Source organism: Podarcis raffonei, chromosome Z, assembly GCF_027172205.1.
Source record: "Podarcis raffonei isolate rPodRaf1 chromosome Z, rPodRaf1.pri, whole genome shotgun sequence".
Taxonomy (NCBI): domain Eukaryota; kingdom Metazoa; phylum Chordata; class Lepidosauria; order Squamata; family Lacertidae; genus Podarcis; species Podarcis raffonei.
In genome coordinates, this window is record NC_070621.1 from 48,191,741 (window position 1) to 48,206,217 (window position 14,477).

General features: G+C 45.2%; 1 protein-coding gene across 9 annotated transcripts in view; it reads left to right on the plus strand.

Annotated features, from left to right (window-relative positions):
* Nucleotides 1–14,477, plus strand: part of LOC128406301 (5-hydroxytryptamine receptor 2A-like) — a 239,588-nt gene that overhangs the window by 131,346 nt on the left and 93,765 nt on the right. For 6 of the 9 annotated variants that reach the window (XM_053373594.1, XM_053373598.1, XM_053373600.1 and 3 more), the window contains exons 2-3: nt 9,944–10,065; nt 11,185–11,264. The gene's annotated coding sequence lies outside the window, so the exon portion shown is untranslated. The remainder of the gene's footprint in view (nt 1–9,943; nt 10,066–11,184; nt 11,265–14,477) is intronic. The other 3 variants (XM_053373601.1, XM_053373604.1, XM_053373603.1) reach the window with 1 other exon arrangement.

Here is a 14,477-nt window from a genome sequence, read left to right on the forward strand (position 1 = left end):
AGAGCTCTGGCTTCTCCAGAGCAGGAAAACAGAAAGAGTGAAAATAGGTGTAATAATTCAACATTATTCCTCTCACTCCTGTGAATTCCATTAGCCATCTCTGTACTTACTGCCCCAGTTTATCACCTTGACTGCATTCATAATTTTAATAGTACACCCTGTGATTTTCTTTAGTATTCTTTTTGAAATCCGTAATTCTCTAGAGATGCCTTAAGAGATCCTATCCGTTTTATGGTTCTGACAGCTATCCTTGTTCTTAGGAAAATATTGCCATGTTCACTGCAGGCTTTTGGCACCTTTGGGCAATTTTGTGTGCTTTCTGTTTTGCTAGGAGTACCCTTTCAACAAAATTACTGTCAGGTGACCATGTTTTCTCCACAATATTTCCACACACACCCAACACAGCTTCCTTTCCCCCACTCATGAACAACAAGTTAACATAGTCCTAAATGACTCAGGGACTCAACTCTGGATTTGTATAGGGCTGCTCCTCGGCCTCTTCTTTGGACAAGGAGCTAAAACTGCAGCAGGACCTCAGAGGAAGCTTACAACCACAACTTTGCAATTATCAGGATGTCTGCTGCCTGTAGGGTACGTGACTGTCATGCAGAGGTCCTCGTCTTGTCCTAGTAGTTACTGGATGCGCATTCCAGAGGCAGAATTTGATGCTAAGGACAGAGGGCAGGATTGTTCATATCCGTTCATCTCCCAGAATCGATTTATGAGCACAAACAATTATTATTTATTATGAAATCCAAACGAGTCTAATCTGCTGATTTGTGGTTCTTTGGGCAATAGATAAAAATTTAGCCAAGGATGCCACACAGCTTCAGAGTATTGTTGAATGTCCCTCAGCTATCAGAAATGTCTTGGGCCGACACTAAAGATCTAGAATTTATTGTTTTGCTTGGCAAGCAAGGACCAATTCTCACTTTACATTATGTACTCTGATTTGCTGTGAACAAATGCATAGGAGGCTCTCCTTAAGAACAAAACCCATTGTTCGAGGAAATATGTACATTAATAAATCCAAATAAATCCATACAATCCTTTCCATGGTTGTCAAAATATAATAATAGGCTAAATAACTGTCAGCTTGTTGCACTTTTATAGTCTCCCACAATTTGCTATCAAGGCCTGTTTTAAAATTGAGCTAAGGCTAAAGTTCTTTCAGAACTTTTCCATTCCCAAATGTTGGTGGCTTTCTCTCTCCATGTGCAAAATTTCTCAAACAATCCCAAGGAACCATATTTTTCACTGTTCATTGCCTTGGCAGTCACTGGCGACCCTTTAGTGCAATTTCCCTACACCCCAGTAGGATCTTCCTGGAGTAAGAATCATGCCCTTTCTTCTTCTGGCTAGGAATACCCCCTCAGTTGCAGGCTTAATTGCTTTATATAAATATGGATGCTATTGAACTCAGTAACCATCCTCTTCACTTTCCCCAAAAGGGTACATGAAGAAGGGCCTCAGGTGATGAATGTTGGGTCTGAGTAGATGTGTGTAGGGAGCACAAGGTATTGAGGCATAAGGCATCAACTGAGCTCCATCAAATCTAACAAGCTCCACCAGATGTGCAGGTTAAACATCTTCATTTTTGCTCAGCTAAAATCCAGGCTCCTAGCACTCGACACAACTGGAATAATAATAATAATAATAATAATAATAATAATAATAATAATAATAATAATATAGCAGCCTGTCCATCTGACTGGGTTGCCCCAGCCATTCTAGGTGGCTTCCAGCATAATATAAAGACACACCAAACATTAAAAACTTCCCGATACAGGGCTGCTTTCAGATGTCTTCAGAAAGTCATATGGTTGTTATCTCCTTGACAACTGATGGGAGGTCATTCCACAGGGTGGGCGCCACTACTGTGAAGGCCCTCTGGCTGGTTCCCTATAACTTCACAATGGGGAACTGCCAGAAGGCCCTCAGAGCTGGACCTCAGTGTCCGGGCTGAACAATGAAAATGGATATGCTCCTTCAGGGTCAAGGCCGTTTAGGGCTTTAAAGGTCAGCAGTAACTATGCTCTTCCTAGTTTGTGAAGTGAGAGTGGAAGACTAACTTTATTTAAAGGCTGACATTTGTGTGAACTGAGGCTGGCTTAAGTAGGACTTTTTGGCTGATTGACAACCATCCTCCAGTCTCATTGGCATTTCCTTCATCCATGCTGTCAGTTCTTTCCCACCACCACCACCCATATCCCTCTGCCTTGTCAGTTACGTTTTCCCTGTCTCTAATACATCTGGCATATTTTCTATTCTTTCTTTGCCTGTGGCTGGCTGTCCGTGGCTTGCATTTTGATTACTGCCAAATATAACGCCTGCGAGGTGCAAATCCTTCTCTCGAAAAATGGGCTTGGTGTGAAGGGCAGGTGGCTGTGCATAATGTTCTTGATGTTTTAAATAAAAAACAAGAAACTGCAGGCTTGTACACCAACCCTAAGTATACAAATTATTTGACTCCTTTGGTGGGAGGAAGCAGGCTACCCTCCACTTTTGCAGTTGCAAAGTCTGGCATGGACTGCAGCATCTTAAGATTTCTCCATCCTCTTTTGCTGCTCTCTCTTGAAATGTGCTGCAGTCTGCTGTGAGATGAACGTATCTGGGGTGGAAGCGGGGAGAAGGCTAAATTAGCATCATCCCTATTGCACCTTTCTCCATTGCAAACGTCCTCTGCTGAGGCAGTTAACCCCACACTCCCTGCTGAAGTTGTGTTTATTTCCAGTTTTTGAGTCTGGTTGAGGTGGGGCAACATGATTAAAATTGTCTGGTATATGTGTTTGGAGGAGTCTGTAGTGGAGAACTAATGGGTTGGAGGGAGATATGGGCACAGGATAGATTTGATTCAGGTTGCATTTACCTAATTCACACATACCAAAACAAGATGTGAACTGAAGTGCTTCTGAATTTTGCAATGCAGCCCTCCAGCCTAGTGAAGTCTGTGGAAATATATATATTAAGGGAAAGTGTCCATATAAAATGCAGAACTGTACAATATACAGTAAAGGGAAATGGTTTCACAAAAGTGTGTTTATGGGGCCAAATTTGCACTAAACTGAAATTTGCCCACCCCTAGTGGGAGAGGGGTTAAGCAATTCCATCCTGCTGTGTCTTTCTTGCAACAATCCTTCTGCCCTGGCTGGGCAAATAAGGCTTTTTGTGAGAGGGAAACATGTTTTCCCACTCGCCCACCATCAACATTACTGCTGTCTGCACTGCACTACATTCACAGCCTGATCAGTAACTGGGACTGCTTCTTCCTTGGAAGTGATTCTGGAGCAATGCTAAGATAATGCTACAGATTGAATTCATATTTGGTCATGAAAACCAGTTCAGAGTGACAGCAACTTATCTCTCCTCACTCTGAATGGGTGAATGCTTTTATACACTCCCCAAAAATTAATTCCAGCTGTTTAAAGTCTTGGGGTTGGGGGATTCCTCCCTTTCAGATCAACCCCAATGCTGCTGACAATATTTGAAGTTTATAGCTTTGTTTTGTTGGCACTGTGCTCTGAAAGATGCTAGCAGGCAATATGGACCTAAATCATAGGCTCTTGGATAGAAAGAAAAGCTACAATCAAATATACCCACTTAACTACAGAGCATGTCTGTTTTGCTTAGCAGGGCTACTTTGGAGTCAAAGGACTGTGTTCATATTAGAAGAAAGAATGAAATATTACTCAGTTTTAGGTATTAAAATATTCTGCTAAATCAGCTAGAGGACCTGATAAACCTATCTGTTACTCTTTCCATGTAAAAGCTCTCCTGGTGTCATATTTCTCCCATCCATCATGGGAGTTCATCTGTATTCATCTAAAAGTTGACTTATTCTCTTGTAAACACATTGCATTTTCCTACATATTGTGCCACCCATCATCCCTTTGCTTTGTCCTGATTTTTTTTTAGGGGGGAGGAGAAACATAAAATGATGGGCTTTGCTTTTAGAGAGAGGCTTCAGAATACAGTAGGTTGAATCCAGACTAAATCAGCCAAACTGTGTCTCCATCAAAGAGAGTTAAGTCATGATGATGACCAACTTGTCTAATTGATTTCAATGGCATCTGAGTTCAACTGATATAATCTGGACTAAATCCATTGTGATTAGTTTTCTTCAATTTTGTATTGCCCTGACCTGAATATTAGCACTCTTTGTGGAGCTATTCATTTGGTTACCCCAGGCATAGATGTTGTATTTAAAGATTTGTGTGCCTCCCCAGCCTTCCTGCAAAATACCTCAGGGTGGTAGTTGTGGAATGTAGAGCTTTTTCACCATGATAACTTTGTGTGGTAGGTTTGGCTATGGGAAAGTGACTTTCAACTCCAAGCACCATTTCTGAGACCAGCAAGGGTTTTGAAACAAAAGGAAATTGGTGTGATATAGGGATGGGAGGGACTCTGAACCCTAATCAGCTCTGGTGATCAAAGATACTATAGCAGACTATAATATGGGATGTTGCTCACTGTCTCTCTTCATATCATTGTTATAGGTTTGAGGGTCAGTGTGGATGATATCTGTGGGTTCCTTCCAGGCTTGTGATCCTGTATCTAATAAAGTTTAGAATCCAGTAGAAGAGGCTGCTGAACCAGCCTTGGCTATCCAGTTAAATGCTACTAATCACATGGCCAAAGAAGTTGCCATAGAGACAAATGGGCATGGCCTTTTTCCACCTCACTTGGCTGCATGCCACATCATCCTAGGATAGAAAGCAATAGGTCAAGGGAATTTTTTGTGTGAGCATGAGGTTTTGGCTTGTGTTGGAAGCTGAATGCAGAGGCATGTCTTGCTTTGTGCTGGACCCAAAGCTGAGCTTGGAACTTCTTTGGAAATCTACTAGGGAGGCAAGATTTGTTGGGGTGTTAATGCTGTGAGCCCTTCCATCTTATGCTCAAATAAAACCATATATTCTAAAGGCACCACAGTCTCCATTTGCCTTCAGTTCAAGGAAACCAATTCCTGAGTAAAGTGTAGGCACCCCTGAAGCCTCTCGCTGCTCAGTGATTGGGGCAGGCACAACATTACTTACTGGGGACCAAGCAGGTAGAGATGAATTATTGGATGGGTGGAGAACTCCATTTGCAATAGTTTCTACTGTGGAGACCAAAGACCTGTAACAATGTCCTCCTATATGCCAGATTGGGAATCCTTCCCACTCTTCTCAAGTTCTGTATTCCCTTTGGGGGAAAGTGGTCAGGAGCAGCATACCCCAAGGTGTGTGAGGTTGCTCACCCACCCACCATCTTCACAATTTTTTTGTAACTCGATTTGAGGGTCCCCCCCCCCTGCAATCAGAGAGAGAGAGAGAGAGAGAGAGAGAGAGAGAGAGAGAGAGGGCTCCCTATTCTGTGCTGATCAAATGATTCCTCATCTGCTGGTGGAGGGGGAGAAGATCACCCAGGGGAATGTTATAATATCATAATGCTGTTATACAAGTCTGTGGTGTGACAGCACTTGAAAGTACTGTGTACAGCTCTAGTCACCTCAGTGCAAAAAAAAGGATATTGTACAGCTTCAAAGCTCCCCTCAGAGGAAAGGTTATAAGATTTGGGGCTTTTTTTCGTTTAGAGAAAAGACAAGTAAGAGGGGAAATGATAGAGGTGTAAACAAAAATTAGGCACTGTGTGGAGAAAGTGGATAGAGAAAAGTTTTCCTCCCTCCCTCATAGCACTAGAACTTGGGGCCATCCAGTGAAGCAGGAGGTGAGAAGATTCAGGAGGACAGAGAAAAGAAAGTACTTCTTTGCATATCACATGTGGAACTCGCTCCCACAACAGGTAATGGGGGTTGCCGGCTTGGGTAGTTTTAAAAGACAAATTCCTGGAGGATAAGGTTATTCCTGACTGTGTTGTGCCTTCTGAATACCAGCTGCTGGGGATCACAAGTGGGGAGAAGGCTCTTGTGCTTAGGTACTGCTTGCAGGGTTCCGATAGGCATCTTGTTGGCCCTGGATTTGATGGTCCTTTGGCTGGCTCCTGCAGGACTAAGATTGCCCTCCCTCTCATCTTCCCCTCCCCATTTCAGCTGAACAGGAATCACCTGAGCAGCAGGAGCAGCAGCAGCAAAGAGGGCAGCTGCTGTTTTAGAGGGGCCAGGGGCATCTGGGTGGCCCTTGAGGGTCAGCTGATGGGATAGCCTAGGTGTTTCCCTCTAAACACTGAGCTCTGTCTGCTAGATTTTTGGGGAAAACTGAGGGGAAGGCATTGAAACATGGCTGCTGTGCCAAGAGCTTGGGTCAAGACGCCTACACTGCCACTCTGTAGGTGAAGTTCGGAATCCAAGTTAAAAATATGTCTGGGGCCGATTCTATGTCACGCTGCAAATCATAGAACCATAGAATTGTAGAGTTGGGAGGGGTCACAAGGGTCGTCCAATCCACCCCCTTTCTGGTCATGAAATACATTCTCTTTGCTATTCTGTCCTAGCTGGCTGATGGTGCTCATCTTAAATGCCTAGTACAGTGGTACCTCAGGTTACATATGCTTCAGGTTACAGACGCTTCAGGTTACAGACTCCGCTAACCCAGAAATAGTGCTTCAGGTTAAGAACTTTGCTTCAGGATGAGAACAGAAATCATGCTCCGACGGCGCAGGGGCAGCAGGAGGCCCCATTAGCTAAAGTGGTGCTTCAGGTTAAGAACAGTTTCAGGTTAAGTACGGACCTCCGGAACGAATTAAGTACTTAACCCGAGGTACCACTGTAGTATGGCTTCTTGAAATACCAGCCTTATTATGACTTGTCTAGAAAATGGATGGGGGGTGCATGGTTGGAGTAAAGCAACCATCCAGGCCATCACTGATTTTTTCTTTTTTAAAAATGCATATGTAAGGTGCTTCCAAGCCCAGAGGTATCAATACCCCATGAAACGGCTCTGCTTCCCGTGAAAGTGCCCACAAAGGAGTTATCATTCAGTGGGCTCATTTCCAAGATGATGCTTATAAAGACAGAGAGAGAGAAGTTTTATGCAAATTCTCTTCTGTATACTTTCTCCCACAATATTGCTCCCACTCTTATAATTGCCTCTTCTTAAATATCTCTGCCAGCTTTTCTCGTTAATTAATTAAACCTTTGCTTTTACCAGTTCAGAGATTCACTCCCTTGCAAGCAAATATCAATCTGTACCCTCGGGTGAAGGGCGAAGGCTCTCCTTCTTTATGTTTCTGTCTTCCTGAACATAAAAAACCCCCACATGAATGCTATCAAGTTGAAAGAGCAAGCACAGATGAAATGTGTGGCATGGAAAGGGCACAGTCCTTTCCCAGTTTCTGCTTCTGTGGGTTTTAAAGGAGCATGCAGAATTTTACACATCTGTGTGGCTATTTTGTAAATTGGGTGCAAAAAAAGGGAGGGTTCACCTTCAGGTGTGGGACATTGGTGTACTGGCAAATTCAGAAGTGCAGGATCTCTTCATGATACTCCACCCACTCCCCCTCACAACCATGTCCCTGTCACGAACTAGTTGGATGCAGAAGAATGGTAGGAAGAACCATTTGGGGAACCCTCAAGGGGAAAAGGCTCAGAGCCTGGGGAGTGGTAGCAGAGGGAGATGAGAGGGAAGACTGGGAAGAGGAGGTGTCAGAAGCTGAAGTGGTAACAGGGCTTAGAGAACTGGGAGAGTCTGCGCCAGAGAGAAGTCCAGAATCAGAGGCAGAAGCTGAAGCAGAAGAGTGGGAGGAGGGAGGCCAAGAGTCAGAGATGAGTCTGGCTGGTGGTCACAAGTGTCTCCCCCTCCTGCTGTGATGAGCTCCCCTGCCCCCTTGTCTCCCAGAACCAGAAGAGGCATGAAAAGGGCAGAAGAGAGGTTAGTTGCTTGCAGGTGAAGTCTCCAGTTGCTTGAGGAAAGCCGTGGTAAGGAGGCAGGGACTTTCGGTGTTGGCAACTGATTTACATGGAGGAAGACCACTGGGAATGAGCTGCTCTGCTCATTAGGCCTGACACTTAACCAAGACTGTGGAGTTCATGTTTTTTGCTAGTAAAGAATTAACTCCATCTTTGACCTGTGTGATTATTGGCAGGCATGCTCCTGTGACAATCCCCTTCTAAGATATACAACCGTCTAAGATTATGCAGTATAACAACAACAACAACAACAACAACAACAGATGCATTGCAATGATCAGTGCAGATCTCCATGTGTTGCCTTTCAGCTAGATCTATTTTCTGTGCATGTACATGGGAAAATGATTTTGAGTGCTCTAATATCTTCTTTCAGAGTGGTAAGCCAAGTTGTGTTTTCCTTGAAGCTCCTTTGTACATAACAGAACTTGCACACCATTCTCTTGAAACTGAAAGAACCTTACGTTTAAAGTGTACCTAAATGCTCAGCTTTGGAGCACAGAGAACAACTCCTCAGTGGTCTTTCTGTGCACCTTCTCCAGAGTGACCCTGGAAGCCCATCCTTAGTGACTGACTCACCTCCTTCCACCTTGATTGGCTCCCATCAGCATACAGGGTGAGAAGACCTCTTCTCAGTGGCTGAAAAAGCTCCCTTTTCATGCTGATTGAGTGGTTCTAGGACACTGGAGAGAGGGCACATCCTGGCAGGCCTCATCCCTGGCTCCCTGTCCTTCCCTCCCTGCCAGCTGCTGATGGTCTCTGGGCCCTAGAGCAGCTGGCACAGCATGGCCCTGCTTGGCTTCAGTGGGGCGGGGGGCACTTCAGCAGCAGCACTGGCAACCCACTCTACACTGGTGTGTGTGTGTGTGTGTGTGTGTGTGTGTGTGTGTGTAGACATAGCTCATGCTCTTGTCTCGACAGCCCCCTCCCTTGTGTGATTACAGTATGTGGTATCAGAAATCCTGAAGAGGCTCTTATAATTATGTTATCTGAACACACAGGATCTCCCAGCTCCGGCGGCTGCATCCAGCATGGATGGGGGCATGCTGGAAGAGCCTTACCATGTAAGATTCCAGGCACAAGTTAAAGGTTTTCTTTGCAAACAAGTGTTCCACATCTTCCTTTCTTTCTGGAATGCGTACTTTAAACTCAGTATTTACACATTCGCCTTTGGGTGGATAGATCTTTGTGCTGTAGCATTCTGTCATGTTAATTCATACATTGTTAATGAGGTTGGATGATTTATTCATACTTTATTTTCTTATTAGACACCACCTTGAACAAACTATTGGAAAAGGCAGCCTTAAAAGTACCTTCCTAAAATCAGTAAAATGTGCAAACTGGTCCCTTAAGGCGGCATGATGACATCCAGATTAAAGAGTACAATGAACGGGCAGGCTCAAAGGCCAGAATATTTGTTTTAGAAAATAATTGATTATTAGTGTTATTATTTGGGGTTTAAGAAGTGTTAGGGGAAGTGTAGTTCCTCTGGTGGAGGACACGTGGTGCTCCTTCTGGGGTGGTTTGCCGACTTTTGGTCCCCAGCCTCCACTCAGCTCTCACCTGGGACTCCTAGAAGCTGTCAGCATGTGACAGTGGTCACACCCTTAGAATGGCTTCCACCGGTCAGCTAAACCAGGTGAGGGGAGCCAGTGGGTCTCAACCCATGGGCTGAGTTATGGACTTCCCCTGCATGCAAAGACAGGCTCTGACAGATTGAGCTCTCAAGACTAATAGTGGATTCTGCAGTTTCTGCATGTGCTGCAGAGGGAAGTGCCCCTCTCCCTTTGTGCACAACACCATCTTTGAAAAGTGAGCATTTCATTTACCTGGCTTGGTTAAGAAGCAAAATAGATAAGTGGTGACTGCAACTGGCGATGGGGCGAAGTCTTTATTTTGTGGGTTTCATGTGGCTTTTTTGCCAGCTAATGGGGAGAGAATTTATGGTGGTTCTGAAATGTGTGGGGCATGCATGAGAATCCAGTCAAAAAATGAACAGGGGGCAGCATGGAGGGCAAATCTCTCCCTTTCTTTCCCCAAACTTTGTGCCCTACAAAGAGTTTTCTGAACTTACTGAGAGGTCTTCTTCTTTCCTTCCTGCAGGTGGAACTTTGATCTCATCCTGGAGCCAGATGCTAGTGCCTAGGTTTGCCTTTTTGGCAGGCACCTCTGCATTCAACAGACTGGGGTGTGAGTGACCTTCGTGGGACCTAGATCAAGGCAAGGTAAGCCTCAAGCCCAGATGTTTGAAGCAGGCCCAACTGGGATTTAGATGAGCCAAGGGTCTTGGCATGCTTACCAGGGTGAAAGCCATGGGACTGCATACTACTTTAAGTAGGACATCCAGATTTACAGGAGCCATATTGGCTTCTGATTAGCTCCTGGGATGTCTTGTTTGGCTTGCATGAGAGCATGGACTCCAAAGATGCCCATTTTAGGGGATCATGCTCTCGCATGAGTCACTTGGCTCCCATGAGAGCATGGCCCCTAAAGATACATATGGGGGGCTATGCTCTTCTTGCATGAGTCCCGTGACTCATGCAGGACCGTGGCCCCAGAAGACACACGTCCTGATTTCACTTGGTGGCGTGTTAGAGGGTATGGGAGTGGGTGTCTCTTCCACCCAATAGCCCTCCTAGATCCTTCTGTTTGGAAATCCTTCCAAGACCAACTCTAAGGGCCAGATATTTCCTCTCCTTCACATCCTTCCTCAAATCCCACATCCTTCCATGGATTTTAGCTTCATCCCTTAGTTGAGCCCTCGCCAACCAGGTGCCTTCTGGGGGTTTGGACTACAGCTCCCTTCTGCCATAGCCAGCACTGAGATCCTGTGTGATGCGGTGGTTATAGTGTTGAACTAGGACCTGGGAAACCAGGGTTCAAATCCCCACTTAGCCACTAAGCTCACTGTCTTCAGCCCAGCCTGCCTTGCAGGGCTGAAGGGCAAATAAAACGGGGAGGGGGGAGTACCACGTACACCATCTTGAGCTCCTTGGGGGAAAAGTGGGATAGAAATGGACAAATAAAAAAGTATACAATGTCTAGAAGGCACCAGGCTGGCGAAGACTCCCTTAGTCCTAATCTACAACTGGAATAGAAAAATGATTTGTGTTCTTTTAAATACATGAAACTGCATCGACTTTCATTAATTCATCTCTTCTTACCCTTGGTTCTCCCTTCTCTCCCTTTTTGATTGTAGATGCACACAAACATGTTCTAAATTTAGGTTGTACATTCATCGGGGCAGCAACCTGCTTCTTTCTTATGCTACTCTGTGACACAAATACCAATATATATGATAATCATAGAAATAATAACATCAGAAGGCCTTTTTTCCTACGTAGCTTTTCCTTCTACTAGGCTTGCCTCTCTGCACTCGGCTGGCTTCTATTGTGGCTGGATGTTCTGCCGCAGAGAATCAAAGGTATTTGCAAAAGACTGTAAAATAGTTTCTGTGTCGCCAAACTGTCAGGGGCTGTTATTGTATTAAGAGCAGCCTTCCCCAACCTGGTGCTCACCAGGTGCTTTGGACTGCAGTTCCCACCAGCTCTAGTCAGCACAACCGCTGGTGAGGGTGGTGGAAGCTGTAATCCAAAAACTGTTTATTTATTATAACTTATTGCATTTATATTGCACCTTTCCCACAAGGAGCTCAAGGTCGCATGAAACGTCTTCTTGTCTACATTTTATCCCCAAGGTCACCCAGTGAGCTTTGTGGGCTGAGTGAGGACTTGGAACCCGGGTCTTCTAGGTTCTGGTCCAGCACTCTAATGATGACACCACACTTGCAGGCTCCAGGTTGGTGAAGGCTGGAGTAGCCCATCTTGGCAAGATGGACCCAGTAGCCTGACTCCGTTGAAGGCAGCTTTGTATGAGCTGAGCTCACATTTTCCTAATATTAGCAGTGGAGGTTTGGAGGGGTTGCTTGTGCTAAAGTAGGCATGTTTCATCAAGTGGGGCAGTGATCTGGCAGAGTTGCCTGTTGACAGTCTTAAAACTTTGTCATAAAGGCGCCACTCAACCTCTCTGGCACCTTTGATCTTCAGCTCCACATGATCCTTCCAGAACGGCCCCTCTTCACAGCTTTATTGCAATGGAGACTTCAGCAAATGAGGCCATGCCTATTCACATTTCTTCTTCCGAAGTCAAATGAGAGTCATGTTCGAGTGATTTTCTTAAACTATACTAAAATGCAAATTCTGGGCACTAAGGGGCAAAGGAGGGAATGCCGCAAAGGGCAGTCAACTTAGTTATCATCTGCAAGCCATACTTAACATTTCCAATAAATGACCCGGCTGCAGAAATGAAAAATTGTTGGTTTTTTTCTGACATTTTTCTTATGTTGCTTACATTTTAACTTCGCAGAGTCTCCTTATTTGCACAGCCCCAGCTTTGGAATTTGTTAATGGGATTGCTTTATTCATGCCTCTGCGGCTGCTTTTAATTAAACGGGGGGGGGGGATTGCATGGGAGTGCTCTCTGCAATGCACTCATGGTGAATATGATCCACAGGACTGGAGTTCTGATAGAACTGGTTGTTCTGTATGGAAGGAACTAAGGGAATCATGTGACTCAACTCCTATTGGGCTGAATCACTGGGGAAGGAAATGGGTTTGCTTGTCTGTGGGCTTAGCCCCATGTAGCGCTTTCCAGGCAAAGGTCTGCTAGCTTTAAAGCTCTGTGCCAGAGGGCTCTTTTTTTCTTTTTCTTTTTGCAAACCAAGAGCTTTCCCTGCAAAAACCTGTTCTTTAAAGCTAAAGTTCAACCAATTGCACAGATTTTCCATGGATTGCTGTTTGCTCCAATTTAGCAGTAAAGAGTGAGTTTTCATGGAGGAAGCCCTGGAGCAAAAAAGGGATGCTTCGAAGTGAAGCTTTAAAGCACAGAACATGCCTAGAAAATGTAGACAAAAGATAAGTGTGGATAAGCCCTGAATGCTCCTCCATGTAAAATGCTCCCTGTATATAGAAAACATGGCATGTTAAGAAGAAGGATTCTAGGTTGGTGGTCGTGCTGATGTATTACTTTATTGTGAGCAGCAGGGTGGTCCAACATGTGGCTCAAGGGTCACCTTTTTTTGGCAGCCCTCAGCAGCAATGCATGATAGGTAAAAGCCAGCTGCAGCTCCCGTCTGCCGTCTCTTCTTCCCTTGCTAAAGAGAAGACACACTTTCCTAGCGGCTGCCGGCGGCCAGGCAGGGAAAGGAGAAAGAGGCGTCACCTGCACATGTCTTATGGCGACTGCCACCTTTAGCTCTGACGTGTCCCTCTGCTGACTGCTGGGAGGAGTTGCTGGCGAGGTCAGACTCATGACCAAGGAGCGTGGCAGTGGCCTTGAGGGAATGCGGCGGCTGCTGCTGCTGCCGCCCACACATAAAAAGAAGCCTGCCACTGAGGAGACCAAAGTCGAGCAGGGGGAGATAACGGGATGGGGTGAGCGAGGAGGAAATGCAGGGTGTCACTGGGGGGGGACCTGGAAGGAGGATTGCCTGTGGTAAATAGAGTCCCCTCACGGAATTTGAGGGAGGGTTAAACAGGGCTGTCCCTTTTTGAGGTGGGCTAGGGGGGTGTCCTGTGACGCCAGAATTATTAGGATCTTCCTGACTTTTTCTGGAAGGCGGTTGGCTGAGGAGAATCCCCTTTACAGCTGAACTCAAAGGGTATGTGTGTGTTTGGAAGTCAGGTGGGGTGGGAGACTCTTAGCTGAAGTGGTGACAGTGCTTAAGACCTGAGCTTGTTTTGTGTATTTACTCAGAAGCAAGCCCCAGAGACTTAAATGAGGTTCCTGCTTAAGTAGGGGTGCAAATGTTGTGCTGTGCTATGTATCCTGCCCCCCTCCTCATTCCACTTATAAATATATGGCTCTCTCTTGTTCTGAGTTCCTTCCTAGCTTCATATACTGCTAATGGTTTTGCTCCTATATTGTTGACTGGTGTTGGAGCCCTGGCCCCTCTTCGCCCACAAATCTTGGGCAATCTTGGAATTAATTATTGAGAGGATATGTCTCAATTTGTTCTGCATTAATGTTGTGTTGGGAATGGAGTCAGGGCTGCAGTCAGAACAGATACCGTACTCAGCACATGGAATCGATGAACTGAGACTTGCTCCAAGTCCTGAACACACCATCTGGAATTCCAATCTGATGTTACAATTTGTAGTTCTGACCCCAGATTCAAGACTGGGGAAGAACAAGGGGAGGAAGGAAGGAAGGAAGGAAGGAAGGAAGGAAGGAAGGAAGGGTGAGTTGCCTTTTCTGCTTCTGTAGGATTTAATATTAATTTAATATATTAGTAGTGTATATTAAATAATATTAACTATCTTGATTTATGATATGGAAACTTAATTCAGTGTTCAGCCCACTTGGTCTGAGAGGTTGGACCACCCTGGTGTGCAGGGAGGTTATATGTGTGTGCATGTATTTATAGATGTATGTACTAGGGACTAACAACCCTGCCTAACTGCCTTTCCCTCACACCCAAGCAGAATCCTCTCTCTACAGCTCACACTTATTTGCTTACCCTAAGCTGGATGGGGAGAACCTGGCTTGACAGCAATACATGTGAAAAGCATCTAGGGTTCTTAGTAGACCGCAAAATTAACATGAGGTAACAATGTGATGCAGCAGCAAACACCGCCCC